The following is a 22,171-nucleotide window of genomic DNA, read 5'->3' as shown; positions in this document are numbered from 1 at the left end:
ATGTTCATTATTAATGTTGTGAGGTTATGTTCGTTGTGGGCTGTATCTTCTCTATTTAAATATTCACTCCAGTAATTAATTTGCCCAGCTCTATTAATCTCAGGTTTAAACAGTTATTCATGGTGCGTTACATTAACTGGGATGTTAAGAAACAGAGCTGTTACTGTACATGCTATGTTTACAGACTGAAATCCAAAAACTAAAACTTCCTAATGTGTCCTTTGATTAAAGTCCCACACTGAATCCCTTCAAACTAGTAAAACTGTGTTTTAAATAACTGGAAAGGTTTATGGTCATACCCTGCTACTCTAAATATGACAAAAGATTCTTCTGTCACACCCTCTGGTTCTTGTTTCTTACACCAACAAATGGTAGCCTTACATCAGTGATCTTATTGTTTTCTTATTAACAATAAGAATTAAAATCAGCTAACAGTAATGTGAACATACAACAGCAAAACAAACATGAAGATAGTTATAGTTGGCATTAACAAGGGAGCAGCAGAGGACAGTAACTCCTGTACCTGTTTATAGAGCCACAGGGGGAACAATTAGAAAAAGAGCATGTTAGCATTTACAGTTGGGACATCTTCAAAAGTGTGTCTCTTTTTTAAATTGCTTTTGTTCCCCAGAATTTTCAGAAAACTGTTTGTGGTAATAACCGTTCACAGGTGAAACTTGAAACAGTTCACTCATAACAGTTAACCTAAATCCTTGAGGTTACTGATTGTTTTGTCCAGATTCCAAACACAAAGTTTTTTACTCTGCCCGATTAAGATTTAACTTAAGCCCGATTCCAGGTCCATGTTGTCTGCTATAGATGACTTAACTCATGTAGTCTGTTGCTGAGGACGTGGACCTTAGTGGTGGACTTGTTTTGTCCAATCCAGTTATCTCTTTCAAATGTGTATCGCAGGTCTTTAGGACAAGTCAAACTTTTACTGTAGATCACAGGTGTCGAACTCCAGGCCTCGAGGGCCGGTATCCTGCAGGTTTTAGATGTGTCCTTGATCCATCACAGCTGATTTAAATGGCTAAATGACCTCCTCAACATGTCTTGAAGTTCTCCAGAGGCCTGGTAATGAACTAATCATTTGATTCAGGTGTGCTGACCCAGGGTGAGATCTAAAACCTGCTGGACACCGGCACTCGAGGCCTGGGGTTCGACGCCCCTGCTGTAGATCAAGCCACACAGGACTGCACACCCATTTGCCACCTCAGATTTTACAGTACTGTGCATCTTTCAGTGATGATGCCAACATCTCGAAAAGTCTTGAATTCTTGAAAATGTGATGGTCCATTATCAACATCGACAGTTAACAACAGCATGCCAATAACAGTTCCACCTTAGTCAAAAAGTTATGACATTTACAGGATGAACAATACAGATAAACAACATAATGTCTAAAGGAAAAAAATTCCTTTATCAGTTGTGCTGTAACAGTGCTGCAGCTTAGCAGGAACTTTTTAATAAGGCTGACAGCATCTTGATTTAAGTATACACGTAATGCTTTCAGTATGAATTCCTGTAGCAATAACCCTTTTTTAAACTCTATCCAATTATATGAAGAAGCACATTAAAAAAATTCTTCATCATCTCCAGTTACAAATGTGTCATTTTTCCAAATGTGATGGATAATTATTGTATAATTATAGGTCCCTGCTCTTCTTTCTTTAGTACTGCACATGTGTAAATGTGCTAAAGAAAGCACAACGTTAGTTAGTCCCTCGGAAGTGAGATGTTTATATTAATTTGAATCTGGAGGATTTTGTAGCCTTACCATCTCATATGATCATTTAATAGGAAGAAACCTTATTATTTTGACCATAACAAATAAATTGTTGTTATAATTTTACCATAAAAATATGTAAATGGTGCACTGAATGCATGAAACAGCTCATGCTTTCCTTGTAAAGTGAGTGAATAATTTCATTTTTCTGGGTCTGTTTCGTTCATATGAATGTTAATGCATGTATGAATATCTACCTTAACATGAATTCAATTCAGCTTTGTTCAGTTTTATTTTTAAGGTGACAATTAATACTGTTTATCACCTCAAGACTTTTTACATAATAAGGTAAACCCAGTCATAATGACCACGAAATCCCCTATGAGCCAGCACTTCATGACAGTGAGAAGAACTCTCTGTTAACAGGAAACAATCAACAGCATGGTAAAAGCACTTCCTAACAACAACAGCCACACACTACCACAGCTGGAGAACAATGTCAAAACTTTTATGTAGAAACTGTTTCATGATCTAATGATCATTTTTGTGGCTCTTTGTGGGGTTTTTCTTGCTTTTCTGAAGTATGGAAAATGTTTCTTCTCTTTCTTGCATGACTTTCATTGGCTTTCATTATTCTTAACAAATACATGAGCAAAAAAATAATTTCATTTCATGAGCGTAATCAAGTTAATCAGCCCGAACACGTAGACGTCAGCAGCCGCGCACACAAAGAATCCACTGCACAAGCAAGAGTGTCTGCTTTGCACGCGCTGCTACAGTTTCGTGCTCTGGCGTGTAGCTCTCAGAGAAATCCTCCTACATATAAACGTACTTTTGACTGTCTGGAGGCGGAGCTCAAAGAAGGGTGTGTACTGTTGAATTTAGTAGTGAGGAATTCAGTTGCACCCATGAAATAAAATTATTTGCTTGGATTATGTTTTATGACATAAACATAATTCCATATGTTAGCTCAAACCTAACATCAGATGATTTTATATCGAGACTGTATTTTTTTAATTTGCAGTAAATAGCACTGCTTCCATTATAAGAACTGACAGGATTTGACAACAAAGTTAGTAGTGGCAAAAGAGATTTAAAAGTCAGTGATATATTTGGAGAATGTATTTTTAAATCAGAAGGTCAAAGATTGCTAAGCTGGAGAACATAATTATGTGAATACAACTCACTAACCTCCACATAAACTGGATCTTTGATTACTGAACGTTACCTGCCTTTCAGGCATGTTAGCAAAACCAACTACTGTTGAACAAGGCAAATTAGTATTTTTCATTTTATGATGGTGTAAATTATTTAAACAGTTTCTGAAGCTGACAGGCTATATTTCACATGGCTTGGTAGTATTCATCCACCTGGCAAGACAATACAAAGAGCTGCAATCACTCTGATGATTTCTGCTCCTGTGAATGTGTGTGGGCAGAAGCCACGGACTGTGGGTTGTGAAACTGGGTGTTGGCAGCATTCCAGGTGGATGGAGGCTGAGAGACGCCTCAACACGCTGAAATATTGATTCAAAAAGCTGAAGGCAACTGCAGGCCATGGGTTACATTTGGACAATACATGCAGCAGTGTGTAAAAGTTCAATCCATGCATCTGCTCAAAGTCTTACAGGGTTATATCATTTGAGTGAAAAAGGTTTCGCTGAGTGCCACCACAAGACTGCATTTACATAGATCCACTGATTTTACATATTGCAAACAGGTCAGGTCATATTTATCTATATATCTATGTGCACATAGAAATATATACATATAGAGAGCTACTGTCAGCCATTTTATATCCAGCTGGATGCCTATACTACTTTAAGTCATTATAAAAGCAATTGACAAGAACTTGGAGGTTCTTTTTTCATTCCACTACTATGTCATCTGTATCTTTAGCATTGTATTCACTTTCCCAGCCAGTTTCACAATAATTGACATGTGTATTTGTCTGATTTGAATAATGATAAATAAATAAACATACATTTTCCTGTCTCTCGGGTTGAAACTGAATCACATTTTCATTTAAATGACCTCAGGGTTATACTCAGCATAGATGTTTCTGTACACTATGCCGGCCACTTGGTTATGGCGTTCCATGTATGCCTTGCCTGCTAGCATCTTGCACCATGCTGTTATGTGCTGGATTGTCTCAGGGGCATCTTTACACAGCCTGCACCTGGGGTCTTGCCTGGTGTGATAGACCCCAGCCTCTATGGATCTTGTACTCAGAGCTTGTTCCTGTGCTGCCATGATTAGTGCCTCTGCTATCACCTCTGCTATCTGCCGGTGGTACATACCGTGCAGGGGCCTGTCCTTCCATGATGGTTCCTCCTCTTCCTCCTCTCTCTTGGGTTTCTGCTGCCTGAGGTATTCACTGAGCACTCGGTCAGTTGGGGCCATCTTTGTGATGTATTCGTGGATGTTCGTTGTCTCATCCTGGACTGTGGTGCTGACACTCACCAGTCCCCAGCCTCCTTCGTTCCACTTAGCGTACAGCCTCAGGGTGCTGGATATGGGGTGAAACCCTCCATGCATGGTCAGGAGCTTCCTGGTCTTGATGTCAGTGGCTTCTATCTCCTCCTTTGGCCACCTTATTATCCCAGCAGGGTACCTGATCACGGGCAGGGCGTACGTGTTGATAGCCCAGATCTTGTTCTTACTGTTCAGCTGACTCCTTGTCTGACCCTCTGCAGGTACTTGGTGGTTGCAGTTTTCCTAGTGGCCTCTTCGTGGTTTCCATTTGCCTGTGGGATCCCCAGGTACTTGTAGCTGTCCTCTATGTCTGCAATGTTGCCTTCTGGTAGTTTGATCCCCTCCGTTCTGACTACCTTCCCTCTCTTTGTTATCATCCGACTACATATTCATCACTGATTGAAGAAAATAAGAACAACCCCAGGTTTCTCTTCAGCACTGTAGCCAGGCTGACAAAAAGTCAGAGCTCTTGTGAGCCAACAATCCCTTTAACGTTAACTAGTAATGACTTCATGAACTTCTTCACAAATAAAATTTTTATCATTAGAGAAAAAATTACCAGTAATCATCCTACAGATGTAATATTATCTACAGCTACTCTTAGTACCATTGATGTTAAGTTAGACTCTTTTTCTCCAGTCGATCTTTCTGAGTTAACTTCAACAATTACTTCCTCCAAGCCATCAACGTGTCTTTTAGACCCCATTCCTACAAAACTGCTCAAAGAAGTCCTGCCATTAATTAATTCTTCGATCTTAAATATGATCAACCTATCTCTAATAATCGGCTATGTACCACAGGCCCTCACAGGCTGTAGTTAAACCTTTACTTAAAAAGCATCTCTAGACCCAGCAGTCTTAGCTAATTACAGGCCAATCTCCAACCTTCCTTTCATATCAAAAATCCTTGAAGTCCTCCAGTCTTCCTTATGGTGCCAAAAAACAAAACAAAAAGTACTGGCACACTTTAACCTCTGACACACATAGTTTTGCCTCGTTCCTCTCTTTTTGGATGTGACATCCACCAGTGATTAATACACAAACAGGACTGCCTTTCGTTTATTATTGTTTAGGCTAAAATCAGATTGATTGGAGGTTTAAAGTGACATAAATAAAATACCTCACCTCAAACGTGTTAAATGTTAAATTGAAAATGAAAGGAGTAGAAAGTAGAGATATTTGTTTAAAAATGTAGTAAGTAAAAAGCTGTCTAATATACTACCAGTCAAAAGTTTGTTTTTTCTTTATTTTGTACTACTTTCTAAATTGTAGATACAAACTGAAGACATCAGATGTATGAAGCAAGATATATGGAATTATTTAGCAAAGAAAAAAATAATAAATAACTCTAAATATTTTTTATATTTTTCCTCAGTATCTCCTCAAAGTAGCCACCCTTTTGCTTTTTTGACAGCGCTGCAAACCCTTGGCCTTCTCTCAATGAGCTTCATGATGTAGTCGCCTAGCATGAGAACCGCCCCAGAAAAGGAAGACCTCGAGTCCCCTCTGCTGCTGAGAATAAATTCGTCCGAGTCACCAGCCTCAGAAATCACAAGTTAACAGCAGCTCAGATTAGAGCCCAGATAAATGCCACACAGAGCTCCAGTAGCAGACACATCTCTACATGTTCAGAGGAGACTGTGTGAATCAGGCCTTTATGGTCAAACAGCTGCTAAGAAACCACGACTAAAGAAAAGCCAAAAAGTAGATTCTGTTCATCTGAATGTAGCGTTTTCACTCATCCAAGACAAAATGTTTCTCCCACTGAAAACACTACGTCCAGATGAACAGAATCACCTTTTGGGGATTTCCTTACCTGGATGATTGAGCATGCATCAATATATTAAGAAAAGCAACAAGCAGAAGAGATTTGTTTGGTCCAAGAAACACAAGGAATGGACATTAGACCAGTGGGAATCTGTGCTTTGGTCTGATAAGTTCAAATTTGAGCTCTTTAGTTCCACCTGCTGTGTCTTTGTGTGACACAGAAAAGGTGAGGGGATGGTCTCTACATGCATGGTTCCCACTGTGATGGTGTGGGGGGGGGGGCTTTGCTGGTGACACAGTTGGGGATTTATTCCAAACTGAAGGCACACTGAACCAGCATGGCCATCCTGCAGCCACATGCCATCCCATCATTGATTTTACAAAAAGACAATAACCCCAAAGGGCTATTTGACCAAGAATGAGAGTGATGGAGTGCTGCACCAGATGGCCTGGCCTCCACAGTCACCCGACTTAAACCCAATGGAGATGGTTTGAGAGGAATGAATCGCTGTGGCAGCTTCATTGCATGAAGCATGCCAGCGCACGGTATCTGGTGTGATCTTATGGCAGTTTAGACATTTACTCTTGCTCTTGCATTTAGTTTTCAGCAAATTCCCTTGTTGGGCTGACTGTGACTTTACTGCAGTTTCCCTGCTATTAGCCACAGCTCTGCTCATATCTCCACATTCCTTGGTCCCAGTGTCATACTGTTTCTGATGCTCATCCAGTTTAGGGTCATAGGGAGGCTGGAGGCTATCTCTGCTGCTACAGGGCAAGAAGATAGGTGGTCAGTCTGTTGCAGAATATTCATGTTTTCAAATAAGAAGGCATAATTAGGTGATGGCAGGCAACTGTCAGACAGCCTCCCATGCCACTGTTCTTGAACCTGCTTATAATATTCAATGAATCAAGTATATTTTACTTGATTTGGCCAAGAACTAAATTTCATTATATTCTTTTTAATTCTCAAAAAGAAACCTTCTCCTCTTAACAGAAGGAGGCAGTATCTATTTTGTGCAGAAGAGTCAAATGATCCCAGGTTTAGGTTTTGTCAAACCAGCTAACACAAAGAAATCCCTGCTGTGTTGAACTTTCTTCATAGTATACCCCTCTGGTAGCTGCTTGTGTTCTGTTATGATAAGCTAGGCTAACTATATTCTGACTCGTGTAACTCAGCATCTTACATTTATCTTGACAATCATTAACATAATGTACAAATGCTGCATCATAATTTGTCTCATTCTGTGACATAAATATGCACCAAATTATGTTTGTTTGTTGAGGCTGTGTGGGGAACACATATATATTCAGACATAATATGTCCACTGTGGTGTCTCGCAGTTCACCAGACTCAGGGAGTCCAAACGTTCTAAATAGAAAATGCTTCAGAATCAGAATAAACCACACAGGACATGCCCACTCTGAAGGAACTGTGGGTCTCTCACTTATGATTCATTACTCCAACAGCTCAAAGTACTCAAGGATGTGTTCAAAGAGTTGTGCAGCTGAAGCTTTGTGGATACTGATTGGGGTGTGTCCTCAAAGAGCATGACTTAACCAACAGGGCGCCACCAGTAGTAGGCAGCTTTCATCAAAGCCCGTGTGGGCATCGTTTCATAAATACTATGTGCACCTGTGGGTGAGTCATGCATGCCCTGCTGCATGCCACAATTTCTCACCATGGTTAGTCAACTTATTAGGCTTGAGAAGCTAATGGCAGGGTTAGTATGAAGGATGACCATTGATACACAGCTGGTGTAGGCATCCAAATCAAGCCTGTAACAAAGAGACTTTAAAAAAAAAAGAAGCAACAACAAAGCACGTCACATGTGGGTACTTCAGGAGAGTTGTGAACAAGGGAAAGGCAAACAGCAAAAAACCTTTTCAAAAAGAGTAAAGCTTGATGCATATTTCCTGCAGAAAGGTTAGTCTCAGGAGAGGCTGGTTGAATCAGGGGCTCTACCAAGGCAACATGACTAGTACAACGCCCAGAAAGGCAAGGAAGGGGTTGGTGGTTGTGCTGGGCGCTACATCTCTTCCATTGTGTGCATAGTGGGAGCTGACAACAAGTTGAGGGAGGGGAGTCGATACCACTCTGATGAAGCTAAGCTGGTGTGCCCCCCAGCATCACTCTGCATGGCTTTGTTTCTTTCATTTGTACATTTAATACAATAATTTGGATTTGTGCATTTGTGTACATACAGAAACATTGAGGAGTGAATGCACTAAGACACAACACACTGTTGGCGTAGGCGTAAAACATGAGGGGAAGAAAAATAACTGAAGGATGGGGGGAAGGGTGATCAAAGAGGAAGTAGGGCGAGTGGAGAAAGATGAGCTGGTTCCCTCCCTTCCTCCCTCCTCCTCCTGTCTCTGCTTTTTCAATGGAGATTGAGAAATACAAGGTCAGTCTTCACAGCTTCCTCTCACCTGCAATTGAAGCCCCAGTGAATGCAGGCTCTTCTGTTCTGAGACATGTGAAGCTAGAGACACTGGCAACCATAGTCAATTGTCTTCCAGGGGCCAGAGCAGGTGACATTGAGGGAGATTTAAAACTGCTGGCTAAGGGTAAATGTAAATTCAGTAAAATTAATTCACATCGGCAGTAATGACACCCGGTTATGCCAATCGGAGGTCACTAAAATCAATATTGAATCAGTGTGCAACTTTGCCAAAACAATGTCAGCAAAGTCAGATTGCTGTCTGTCTGAGTGGTGTCCAAAAACGATGTGGGCTTCATAGATAATTGGGAAACTTTCTGGAGGAAAGCTGGTCTTGTTAGGAGAGACAGCATCCATCCCACTTTGGATGGAGCAGCTCTCATTTCTAGAAATATGGACAAATTATGACTATTCAGAGTTGGGACCAGGAATGAGAATCCTCCTGTTACCCCCCAAAACCGTGGCGGCCCACCCTCGAGTGGGCCACCACGTCACACCTGCATCTCATCTCAAGAGTTTTGGTGGAGGACTATTTAACCCCGCACAGACGGCTGCTCCACGCCAGTCCGTCACTCACTTCACAGTGGTAACTTGGCTCCCCGCTGAACCTTTATATGCTTAGTGTCGCATGAGCTGTGCTACTTTTACCTCTGTGTTCTCAGGTTCCTATCCGACGTGCTGTGTTAATCACTTGCCTGTCCTCCTGCCCACTTGTTCTCATCTCTGCCTCCTTGGACTTACCCTCCACGGACGTACTCCCCTCTCTGGGTTCCAAGGTCCGGCTCAGATTGTAAGCCAGATTCCCTTAGCCCTGCCTAATAGTGTCTTCCCATTCTCCTGCACTCTAGTAACCTTTTCCCCTTTCTGTTGCAACTTTCAACGGTCCCGATCATGGCTCCCGTGTGCTCCTTTGCTTTCCTGGTTTTCTTTGCTGTCCCGGGTCGCTTTTCGTTGTATGAATAAAACTCGAACTTGCCCACATTAAAGCGTATTGTGTGTACTTTTGGGTCTTGCTTGTGTGCAAACCACGATTCATGACAGGTAGTGTGGCAGCAATCTTCCAGACCAGCCTATTAATCAACCAAAGACCCAGACAGACGTTTAACTCATTTCAAAGCCTGATGCTTAGCCTTGTCCACCCCAAATGTGAAACTCAGAAACAGTGTTGGGTGCAACGCGTTACTAAGTAACTAAGTAACGCGTTACTGTAATTAAATTACTTTTCCACTGAAAAAGTAGAGTAACTGATTACTGTTCATTTTTAGGTATTTTAATTACAGTTACTTACAATGTACTTGCGTTACATTGTAAAAGAATTAAACTTGCTGAATATCATGATTTAATTTCAATAATTTATCTTCTAAAGGTAAAAGTAAACTCTGCCGCTTTAACATCGCTGTAGTGCAGGTGCGCGTCATTTCGCGCCACTTTGCTGCATAGCCGTATTCTAAAGCGGAAGATGTCGGACTCGGCTGAAGCGAGTGGCTGTTTTATGAAATGGACATATTTCCGTCTCTTCACTTTTCTGAAACAAGCAGACAAGAACATTACAGTACTGTGTAAGCTATGTCCTTGGGAGAAAAAACTATCGGTCGCTTTTAATAGCACGAGTAATCTACTGAAGCGCCTGACACGAGAGCATAGACGAACACTTCTGAGTGATCCTTGTTCATCATCCATGGATAACACCGCGGCAACTCCTGCTAAGCAGGCAAAACGTGATTTTACTTCAGCAGCACAGAAGGTGCTTAAAAAGGTGAGCTTAAAAAAACGATTGCAGGCTACATTGTGGAAGAGATGCTACTGCTGCGTACTGTAGAGTCTTCGTCTTTAAAAAAATATTTATTATTATCACGATCGGGCGGATTACACACAGTAACCCCCCCCCCCCCCGAAGACCGGCACCCGACGGTCCAGGACAGCAGCGACGAAAATCCGAGATGAGGGAGGGATCCAAGACGAAGCGGGATGGCACCCAGGAGCGCTCCTCAGGACCGTAGCCAGCCCAGTCCACCAAATACTGGACCCCGCGACCCCGGGGACGAGAGTCCAAGATCCGCCGGACAGTGTAGACAGGGCCCCCATCGACGAACCTGGGCGGGGGCGGGGCCGGGGAGGGGGGCGCCAGCGGAGAAGTAACGCGCCGTTTAAGCTGCGAGACGTGAAAAACCGGATGGACCTTCAAGGCGGGTGGAAGCCGGAGACGATAAGTCACGGGGTTGAGCCGGGCAGTGATCTCGTACGGGCCAACGAACCGGGAAGCGAGCTTCTTGGACTCCGTGCGGAGCCGCAGGTGCCTCGTGAAGAGCCAGACGCGATCCCCCGGCTGAAAAGGATGACCCGGGCGGTGGCGGCGACGATGCTGCTTGGTGCCTGACGACAGCGACGGACCATCCGTTCAGCAGCAGGATGAAAACCATGGCAGACCTCAAAGGGCGAGAGACCGGTGCCAGAAGAGACGTGAAGGTTATGGGACAGCTCAGCCCACAACAGGTAACGAGGCCAAAGCGACGGTTGGGCGGAGACAAAGCACCTCAGGAAGCGCCCCAGCTGTTGATTGGTCCGTTCAACCTGCCCGTTAGTCTGAGGGTGATAATTACTTACCCAACACTGCTCAGAAACCAGTCTTACTTGTTATCATCTATCGTCCACCTGGGCCTTACACTGAGTTTCTCTCTGTCAGACTTTTTATCTGATTTAGTGCTCAGCTCAGATAAAATAATTATTGTGGGTGATTTTTAGACTCAACTGGCTTCTGTCAAAATGTAAAAGAACCCACCCACCACTTTAATTGCCCCGCCGGAGATTTTCCACAACTCCAATGGAATTAAATTGTTTTGGTCTGTTACTCGCCGCCCTTGCAGGAACCCTGATGGGGCTGTTAACCCCCGGTCTCTAGTCTACCTTGGACTTGCTGTTCTGGTCTTACTCCCTTGAATCTTTCTGCTGCTGAAATCCCCATAACTGACCATTTCCTCCTTTCATTTAACCTCACTCTCTGTTTGGTTCTACCAAGCCAACCCATCTCATCTCGTTCCGCAACATCAAGTTCCGCATCATCTTGATCCTGTCCCTACAGGACTTGTGAAATCCTGCCTCTCTTCCTTACTCCCACTCATCTCTGCTATCATCCACTCTTCACTCACCACCGGTATCATTCCCTCCTTATTCAAGATTGCTTCAGTCACTCCTATACTGAAAAAACCTTCCTCAGATCCTAACAACTTTAACAACCTCCGTCCGATTTCTAATCTACCCTAGGTGTAGTGATGGATGCTGACCTAAACACATTAAGACAATAACAAAATCAGCTTACCCATATGGAAAAGAAATAGTAAAAACTTGCATGATTTACTCATGAAAGTGGCCACTTTCTCATTACTTTCATTTTTTTTTTTAGTAAGTATACAAAACATACAAGTTTCATTATATAATTTTTCAAGGGATCTTATGTGTTTTCACTCTTGTATGCTTTTCATAGAAGTTTCATACAAGACAGATAAAAACTTTATAAGATTTATATATATCTTTTCCATATGGGTACTATCACCTCAAGAATATTTCAAGGATAAAAGATCTGATGTCTCAACAGGACCTGGAAAAACTAGTCCATGCATTCATCTTTAGTAGGCTTGACTACTGTAACAGCATCTTTACAGGTCTACCTAAAAAATCAGTCAGACAACTACAGCTCATTCAGAACTCTGCTGCTCGAGTCCTCACTAAGACCACATCAGACCAGCTCTGAGGTCTTTACACTGGCTGCCTGTCCGTCAGAGGATAGACTTTAAAATTCTGATGCTGGTCTATAAAGCTCTGAATGGTTTAGGACCAAAATACATCAGTGACCTCCTGACCCAGTATGAACCTTCCAGATCCCTCAGGTCATCTGGATCCTGTTTTTTTATCAGTTCCCAGAGTCAGAACCAGACATGGAGAAGCTGCATTCAGCTTTTATTCTCCATTTATCTGGAACAAACTGCCAGAAAGCCTCAGATCAGCTGAAACACTCAGTTTATTTACATCCAGGTTGAAGACTCCCACTCCCTTTCAACATGTAAATTAATCAGAATGGTTTTTTGTATGTAATTTGTATAGTATTTTTTTCTCTCTTATTTCTTTTCTAAATGTACTTGTATATTGTTCACATGTTGAAATAAATTATCAACCAAACCAATCAAGACTCACCTGTTCTCAGCTGCATTTGAATAAAACACCAAATCCACACTTTTAAGCTTAAATTTCAAAACTTATATTTTAACTTCTGATTTTATCTACTGTTCTGATTTTATCTACTGTTTTTTTTATCAATTTTAAATCATGCTTTTTATTTGTTTTTGTTTTTTAGTGTCTTTGTAAAGCACTTTGAATCACCTTGTTGTTGAATTGTGCTATATGAATAAGCTTGCCTCGCCTTGCCTTTATTTCTAAAAGACTCGAAAAAGTAGTTGCAACTCAACTTCATTCACACCTGGTTAATAATAACATCTACGAGAGATTTCCGTCTGTTTTTGTTCATGTCACAGTACAGAAACTGCTTTACTTAGAGTCACTAATGATCTTCTAATCGGAGCTGACTCTGGTCTACTCACCATCCTCGTCCTTTTGGATCTGAGCTCAGCCTTTGACACCATCTGTCACTCTGTCCTTCTAAGCAGACTTTCCTCTCTCGGCATCTCTGACACACCCCTAGCCTGGTTTCAATCATATCTCCTTGACCGCTCCCAGTTTATTCAACTGAAATCAAGCCACTTACGTCTTTTCCCGGTCACTTCTGGTGTACCCCTAGGTTTAGTCTTAGGCCCTGTCTTCATAACTTACATCCTCCAAAATATAAGCAAAATATAAGAATCAGACCATTTACCATCTCAATTTATGGAGAATAAAGTGTGTGTATATTTTTATATTATATTTGCATACATTTCTAAATTTGAAAGGTAGGACTGCTACACGCATTATTAGTGATATTCCTGATTGTTTTTAGACCTCTACCTGAATGTTGAATTTTAGGCGTTTAATCTATTTATCATTAATAGGTACATTTCCAGCTGTTAGAACTACTATAGTTCAATTTTGTTTTTTACTGGATAAGACAAAGAGTATGAAGTTTTCCCCTATTCTGTGAATCAGATATGACTGTAAACAGAGGATCCGCCCTGACCGGGTATACCTTCCTTTTGTACAATTCATACCCACTCTCAATATAAAGTAGCACGTGGAGAGCAGCTCACTTTCACCAGTGAATTCAGGGCAACACAATAACTCACAAGACATTGTTTTTAATATGGATTTCAGAAATGATGAGAAACACAAGGATAGCATTATTTATAAACGTCTGACTTCATGGTTTATTCAGTTTGCCTTTCTTTGTTTTTTAAAAATAAAAAGTCTGATTTATCGATCACCCTGAGAACAAGCTTACTGCGTGTTTGCTGGAGGGAGGTTAGTGTTTTCACATCTTATCTTCTAAAGGTTTTTCTTAGTATTGTCGCTGGCTCATAACACCCCCGTTTTTGTGACAGCTGAATATGTGTCACAAAACAGATGTGTTTGGGTTTGTGCGTGTGTGTGTGTGTGTGTTAGCAGGTTCAGAGACTGAGAGTACTGCAAACCAAAGACCAAACCAAATCCACAATCAGAGATTACATATAGTATGTAATAATTATAATGGATTGCATTTATATAGCGCTTTTCAAGGCCCTCAAAGCGCTCTACAATTCCACTATTCATTCACACACTGGTGGAGGCAAGCTACATTTGCAGCCACAGCTGCCCGGGGGAAGACTGACAGTAGGTGAAGTGTCTTGCCCAAGAACACAAAGACCAAGACAGAGAGAGCAGGGGATCGAACCAGTAACAAGATGAGCTTCCCAACCCGCTGAACCACAGTTGCCCCAAAAATGGACAACAATCATGGACGTTTATTTTAGCAATAATAAATATAAATATTATTACTTATTATTACTTGGTGCTACGCAGAAGGCTGATCCCCACGCCCCATTATGGCAGGACTTCCAGCGTGCCAGTGGCCCTGGGGCTCCTGCTACTTGACACGGTGACACTTTGTCATCCTCCTTCAGAGCTACTGCTACCTAGCAGACTGATGCCTCCGCCTCCGGCTCGGCCTTTGCATCTGGCAGGGCCTTGACCGGGGTTGCATGTGTATATGTACAATTGTAAATAGTTCGTTTGGAATACTTTCACTCTGGGCTTTCAGTTGCATTGTCTCCTGATGGGGTGTCTTAAAGAATTACCTGGTACATATGGAATATGTAATGGAGTAATGGAAGTTACACTGTAACCTTGTTTCTCTAAGTGAGAACCAAGGTTACACCTTCAGGCCGCTCGGAGACGCGTTCCGATCAAACCAGCACCGGTTTCACGTCTGCACAGCTGTTTTATATGTAAGTTGTGGGGCGTGGCCAGGTCATAAAGAATTATCCACATCACGACAAAGACTCAGAGAACCAAGGTTACAGTGTAACCATACAAAATGCTGTAGAGTTGGTGGAGTGAAGGATGTCTGTTTTTCTGGGAGTCATGACTACAGCTCATGTTAGAATGATGCTGTACAATTTCCTAGACAAACTGCAGCAATATGTAATATACACTGATACTGAATCCATCATAGTTACGTCATTAACACGTGAGTGGATTCCTCCTTTGGGACCCTTTATGGGCGATCAGTGAATTATATTGTGGAGAGGGAGAGGATTAGGTCACAGAATTTGTGTCGGGGGTCCAAAATGCTATCTGTGTCACACAAAGCAGAGCAAAACTTATTTTGTAGTAAACCAGAAAACAGACACGCATGTGGTTGTTGTCTCTGATACTTTTAAGCACGATAAAAAAAAGTTTTCATCTAGAGAATGATTCAATTGTAAAAATAAAAGTTCAAGTGGTTTACAACAAATGTAGCGTGTTGCCTGATTATCTGCTCCACATCTACTCCTGCTGGCAGCCTTTATATAACCAGCATTTTCACATAAGAGATATAAAGAGTTTCCACTGCACAGACTGGGATGTATTCAAGGTGCAGGACACTGACAATCGTGTCGCATTGGACAGTTACACCTCCACTGTCTTGGACTACATCTGTTTCTGTGTGGACAATGTAACAACTTGGAAACGATTCCGTGTGTTCCCTAATAATCCACCCTGGATGACACACGGAGTTCAACAACTTATTCGAACAAGGAACAACGCTTTCAAATCCGGGGACCAGGAGGCATACAGTGCTGCCAGGGCCAACCTGAGAAGAGGCATCAAGACTGCCAAGCAGCAGCACAGGAGGCGTATCGAGGCCAGGTTTGAGAACAACACAAACCCAAGGCAGGTCTGGGAGGGCATCAGGGCTATCACGGACTACAAAAGAAGAACACCATCACCCTCAGCCGACAGTTCTACTCTGGCTGAGGATCTAAATCTCTTTTATGCCCGTTTTGACAGGGAGAACACCGACCCTGTCCTGTCCCCTCTCCCCTCAACCGACCCTGCTCCGGTCCTGAGCACTCATGAGCTGAGGCGTGTGTTCCGGAGCATTAACACCAGGAAGGCGGCCGGGCCGGATGGAGTGCTGGGCCGGGTGCTAAAAGACTGTGCTGCGGACCTGGCGGACGTCTTCACCTCTATATATAACACCTCGTTCTCCTGTTCACTGGTACCATCCTGTTTCAAAGCAGCAACCATCGTTCCCATCCCAAAACAGTCAAATGTCACATGTCTGAACGATTTCAGACCTGTGGCACTCACCCCCATTCCCGCCAAATGCCTGGAGAGACTGGTCATTAAACACATCAGAGCTGCTTTTCCACCATCCCTGGACTCGCACCAGTTTGCATACAGGGAGAACCGGTCAACCAAGGATGCGATCGCCACAGTGCTGCACACATTACTGAAGCACTTGGAACACAGGAACACCTATGCACGGCTCCTCTTTGTAGACTACAGCTCGGCTTTTAATACCATCCGGCCATACAAACTCCGTCCCAAACTCCACCAACTAGGACTTAACTCCTCTCTGTGCAACTGGATTGTGGACTTCCTCACTAACCGTAGACAGAGTGTCAGAGTGGGTAAGAACACCTCTTCCACCCTTGTGGTCAACACCGGTGCCCCTCAGGGGTGTGTTCTGAGCCCTCTGCTATACACTCTCTTCACCCATGACTGTATTTCCTCCTGCGCGTCCAATCTCATTGTTAAGTTTGCAGATGACACTACAGTGCTCGGACTTATATCCAACAATGATGAGACAAACTATAGGACAGAGGTGCAACAACTAGAGTCATGGTGCCACGACAATAACTTGGTCTTAAACACCAAAAAGACCAAGGAGATCATTGTAGATTTCCGGAAGAGGGGTCATAACAACCATCTGCCTCTCTTCATTGGCAGTGAGGCGGTGGAGAGGGTGAGCAGTTTTAAATTCTTGGGGGTAACTGTGACCGAGGACCTGTCCTGGGGCAACCATATCACCTCAGTTGTACGGAAGGCCCAACAGCGCCTCTACTACCTGAGGAGACTGCGGAGCGCACACATTCCCAGATCTCTGATGTTGAACTTCTACAACTGTGCCATCAGCAGCGTTCTGACGTATGGATTTCTAGTGTGGTTCCCCAGCTGCACCAAGGCCGATCAGCAAGCACTCCAGCGGGTGGTGAAAGAAGCTGGCAGAATTATTGGAACAAGTCTGCCAGAGATCAGTAATATCTTCCCCACTCGCTGTCTGAGGAGGGTGCACAGTATCCTGCGGGACCAACATCACCCTGCGCGCCACCTTTTCCATCTGCTGCCCTCAGGGAGAAGGTACAGGTCTATACAGGCCAGAACATCCAGACTGGCCAACAGCCTGTATCCACAGGCTGTGAGGCTCCTGAACTCTCTGCCCCCCTCTCACGGACAATAACCATATCCAACTTCTTAATAGCAATGAACTGGTCTGCATTGGTGCATCATATCTTTATTCTCTTCCCCCTCCTGCCCCCCCCCCCTCTTTCTTAAATAGATAACTATCATATCTGATATCATATCTCACAGTACAATAATATTGAATGGGTTGCATTGTTGTATTTTGTCATGTTTCTCAGGTCTTTGTCTGAATTTCTACGAACATTATTGCTAAGGATTGTCTTATTGCATTGGAGTCACACTGGGTTAAATATGTACACTTGGGTTTTAAGGGGTATTTATTATTTTCTTCTTTTTTTTGGGTTGTATGGAAGCCCCAAACGCAATTTCATTGTTCTTGACAATGACAATAAATAAATAAATACTAAATACTAAATAAACTTTGCAACAACATCCTTCCACCTCCAGACAAGAACAGTTATAATAATGTATAATAATAATAATGTAGAAGTACAAAATGTTTTCACCAAATATTAGGATTTGGTGAAGTAGGAATTTAAGTTGTATTTATTTAGTTTAAACTTGTTTAGAACGTTTTGGGAAAATCCAGTAGAGCGATTTCTGTGAACAATTTTGTTTAATAATCCCAGAGAAATCGCACAAATGTTTCCTGATAACACCAAATATTTTATAGAAGCATTTAACGATGCGGTAAGCACCCTTTATGTTCTTATACAAAATAAATCCAAGACACCTGACTATTTAAGACTCAGAACGAACCTGCTGTCAGACCAGCCACTTGTTAATATCACTAAAAAAGGGCGAAAGAAAAAAAGAAAGAGGTGAAAGGATGGAAACTGGCACTGTTGGATTTGATATACAAATCATCACCCTGTGTGAGGAGGATTATTATTGGTAATGCAAACATCGATTTTATTAATGCACTGTGTGCGATACAACAACAACCATTAGACCAGTAAAAAAAACCATCAACACAATATGGTGGATTTTTATTTCTGTTATAAGTTGCTGCTGTCCTTTTCATAGCCAGTATGACAGCAAACAGGTGCAACATACACACAAAAAATGTTTGTAGTCCCTCAGCACCAAAAACACCAAAATACAGAAACCAGCTCAAAATGAGCTGGACAAAGCTATGGTTGAGGTACTGCAAAGAAATGACAAAGATGTGTATGAAAAAGCTACAAAGTACTCCAGTATTCTTCAGAGATATCACTAACGCTGCCACGGGAATGTGATATTCACAGAGAAACCCCCCCACCGACATGACCTCTGTGGCACCGGGCAAACCTCCACCCGGCCCACTCTAAACAGGTGACAGTAGACTTAAGAGCCACAGGACTCAGTGCCGCTGAATCTTTGATTTTATTTATTTTTTGTTGTGTTTTACTTGCATCTATTTGAAAGGGTGAGTGTAAACACAAAACATTAAAAATGAAACCTAATAAAACAAGTTTTAGAAAGAGACTTTTTCATTTGATTCAATTTTATATTATGGGTTATGCAGAAATAATAGAATTGGGCTGAAAGGTCTGTTGCTTTTTTACATATTCAAGTTGTGTATGATGTTTTTAAAAAGTAACTAATTATTTTTGAAAATAAGTAATCAGTTAAGTAACGGGATTACTTTCTTGGAGAAGTAATCAGTAATTAGTAACTAATTATTGTTTTCAAGTAACTTGATCAACTGGTCAAATAAATACTGTCAGTAAATACTGACTCAAGAGATTGTGAAGGCATACCGTGTATGTTATTAACAGTTTTTTGGTGAGTTACTGAGATATTGTGTATTATTCTTGTGTTGTCCATGCATTTGCGTTTCATAAACATGTATCTTTCCATTTTTTTAAAACATGTATATGCTAAGGACATCCCAGTATGTGCCCTGTACCTATCTGTTTCATTTAAAAAATACTCAAAATGTACCTAATAAATTAAACACGACTCCTTGATTGACTGTACATTTTAAAATAGCAGGAAACAGGGGGGGGGCAGAATAAGAGTGAGAAAGCTGCAGAGATGCTCCAGAGACTAATGAGCTAACTGCGGGGTGTTCTTCCTCGTGTGACTGCTGTATTTGGGTCAGTCAATAGTCCCGTGTAGTGATAGCGCCGCTGGTTTAAAGGAGTTTAGAGCTGTCCGACAGCCAGGCCCACATCACTCTGAAGATATGGGCCACGGCAGAAGCAGCATCCAGAAAACTGCCTCCAAGCAGCCTAATGTCTCACTGTACAGAGAGGGAGGAGTCTGAGGCTTGTGTGAGCTATGTGGAGTATTTGGGTTTTGCTCTAAGAACTATTTAGTTTTTGAGTTTTCAGGTCAGTAATTTGTCATTATTCATAAAGACTGAATGCTAAATGCTTCAGTTGAAGCTAATAAATGTTCCTGATTGACAACAAGCTTCCTCATATAGAAATCTGCTTACAGGATGCTATTTCTTTTGCTCAAGGTTGGCATCCTTTGGTTGTGCATAACAACAGGATGATATCTAAATTGTGTTTTTTCACAAAAAAGCTCCTTGAAAAGTTTTTCAGTGACAAAAAGAACGTATTCTCTCTCAACATCAAACAGGTAAACAGCGAAGCACAATATCTGCTTTTATTAAAGTCTAAATGGCATTATTGATGGAAACAAAATACTGAGCTGCTCTATTTCTTCATGTGTAAAAGACTTTTGTCAGTTAATCACACAACCTTGGGAACTTGGGGCGACCGTGGCTCAGGGGATTGGGAATCGCATCTGCAACCGGAGGGTCGCCGGTTCAATCCCTGGGCTCTCTGTCATAATCATGGGTCATAATCTGAGTTACTTGAAAAAAGTAATTAGTAACTAATTACTGATAACTTCTCCAAGAAAGTAATCCCATTACTTAACTTATTACTTATTTTCAAAAATAATTAGTTACTTTTTAAAAACATCATACACAACTTGAATGTGTAAAAAAGCAACAGACCTTTCAGCCCAATTCTACTTTTTCTACATAACCCATCATATGAAATTGAATCAATTAAAAAAGTCTCTTTTTTTAAAATTGTTTTATTCAATTTAATCTTTTAACTTTATGCATCAAGCAAAAATTTAATTATATGCAACAGTCTTTGACTTGAAGAAATGTGTTTAATATTTAAACCTATTTCCTGCATATTCAGCATATAAAATAAAATCAAGTTTTGTGTTTACCCTCTTTCAAATAGATGCAAGTAAAACAGCAGAAAATAAATAAAATCAAAGACTCAGATAATTCCATTAACAATGTTCTACAACACACACACACCCTCACACACACACACACACACACACACAGAGAGAGAGAGAGAGATCCAGTTTAGTGAATGCAGTAAGCAGTGGAGTGGAGGTGAGACCAAGCAGCAGGCTCTCAGCCACAGCTGCCTGCATCAGTGCGCCTGTTAGACTCAACCACAGGAGGGCAGAGCAGCCAGAAAATGTACTCAAGTACCACTACCTCAACATAGTTTTACTCAAGTAAAAGTAAAAAGTATTTAGTAAAAAAGGCTGCTTGAGTACTGAGTAACTGATCATAACATCTGATTTAATGTTTCAAAATGAGAAAATCAGATGGACAAAAATATAAAGTTTAGTGCAAATTTTGGTATTTGAAAGACTGAAAAGCAAAAAGGATACTAAATATAAATAACACTTTTCCAAATCAGTTTTCACACACACACACATATATATATATACATATATAAAAAACACCCAGCACGCGTCTGCTCGGGTCCTCTACCAGAGGCCTGGGAGCTTGAGGGTCCTGCGCAGTATCTTAGCTGTTCCCAGGACTGCGCTCTTCTGGACAGAGATCCAGAGACAGAGATCTCCGATGTTGTTCCCGGGATCTGCTGGAGCCACTCGCCTAGCTTGGGAGTCACCGCACCTAGTGCTCCGATTACCACGGGGACCACCGTTACCTTCACCCTCGCTCTTCTCTGAGCCCTTGGTATTTCTCCAGCTTCTCGTGTTATATATATATATATATATATATATATGTATATGTATATGTATATATATATATATATATATATATATATATATATATATATATATATATATATATATATATATATATATATATATATATATATGAAAGATTGTGGGGCTGACTGACTGATTTTTGCCCCCCTGCCCCAAGTGGTCATTAGAAATACTGCGGGCCAACGTGGAGTTTGATGAAGTACAGCAGCCTTGTTTGGAAGTAGCAGACGACTTCAGTTTCATCACTGCTTTGCTTGAGTCTGTGTTTGCGTCTATTGTCTTGATTTTGCCACAGAATGAAGTTAAAAGCAACATTTGAAGGTTGAATATGTCGTAAACCTCATCAAACCTCCACTGAGCAGAGAGAGAGGAGTCTGCGGCTAACATATACTGTATACACACATCTGTGTAACGCCGCTGTGTGCACACACTAATGAATGTTTACATCAAATGCTGTAAGACTGAGTGGGCGTTAAGTGCACATTCCTGTGTAGTTCAGTGCTTGTAGCTCATCTTTTCCTTTTTAAGGTTTTCATAGTAATTACGGAGGCATCTCCAAAGCTGCCCTGAAACCACATCAGCACACACAAAGAAATCAGAAGGTGAAACTAGAAGAACGCCGTGTTTCAGTGATGCTGAAAGCGTCCTCTGCACTGGAAGAGCTCAGCTTTGTTTTACCTGACAGAAGCTCTGTGTATATTATTTGTTTCATCATCATTATGGCCACGGTACACTTTTAATTAACTTGTTCTGGTTGGAGCGCGCTGAGCTGCTTCTTTTGCTCATTTGATTCTGTCAATCCTGTAATTAGAGATTAGAAGGATAAAACCAACGAGTCTCACGTTTGTTTATTTTGTCTTTCCAGCACATAAACAGCAGAAGCTTCTAGTTTCACATCCAACT

The sequence above is a fragment of the Rhamphochromis sp. 'chilingali' genome (assembly GCF_963969265.1).
Source record: "Rhamphochromis sp. 'chilingali' genome assembly, chromosome: 12".
In the NCBI taxonomy this organism is placed as follows: domain Eukaryota; kingdom Metazoa; phylum Chordata; class Actinopteri; order Cichliformes; family Cichlidae; genus Rhamphochromis; species Rhamphochromis sp. 'chilingali'.
The sequence above is the reverse complement of the archived record's forward strand: the minus strand, read 5'-3'. Positions refer to the sequence as shown.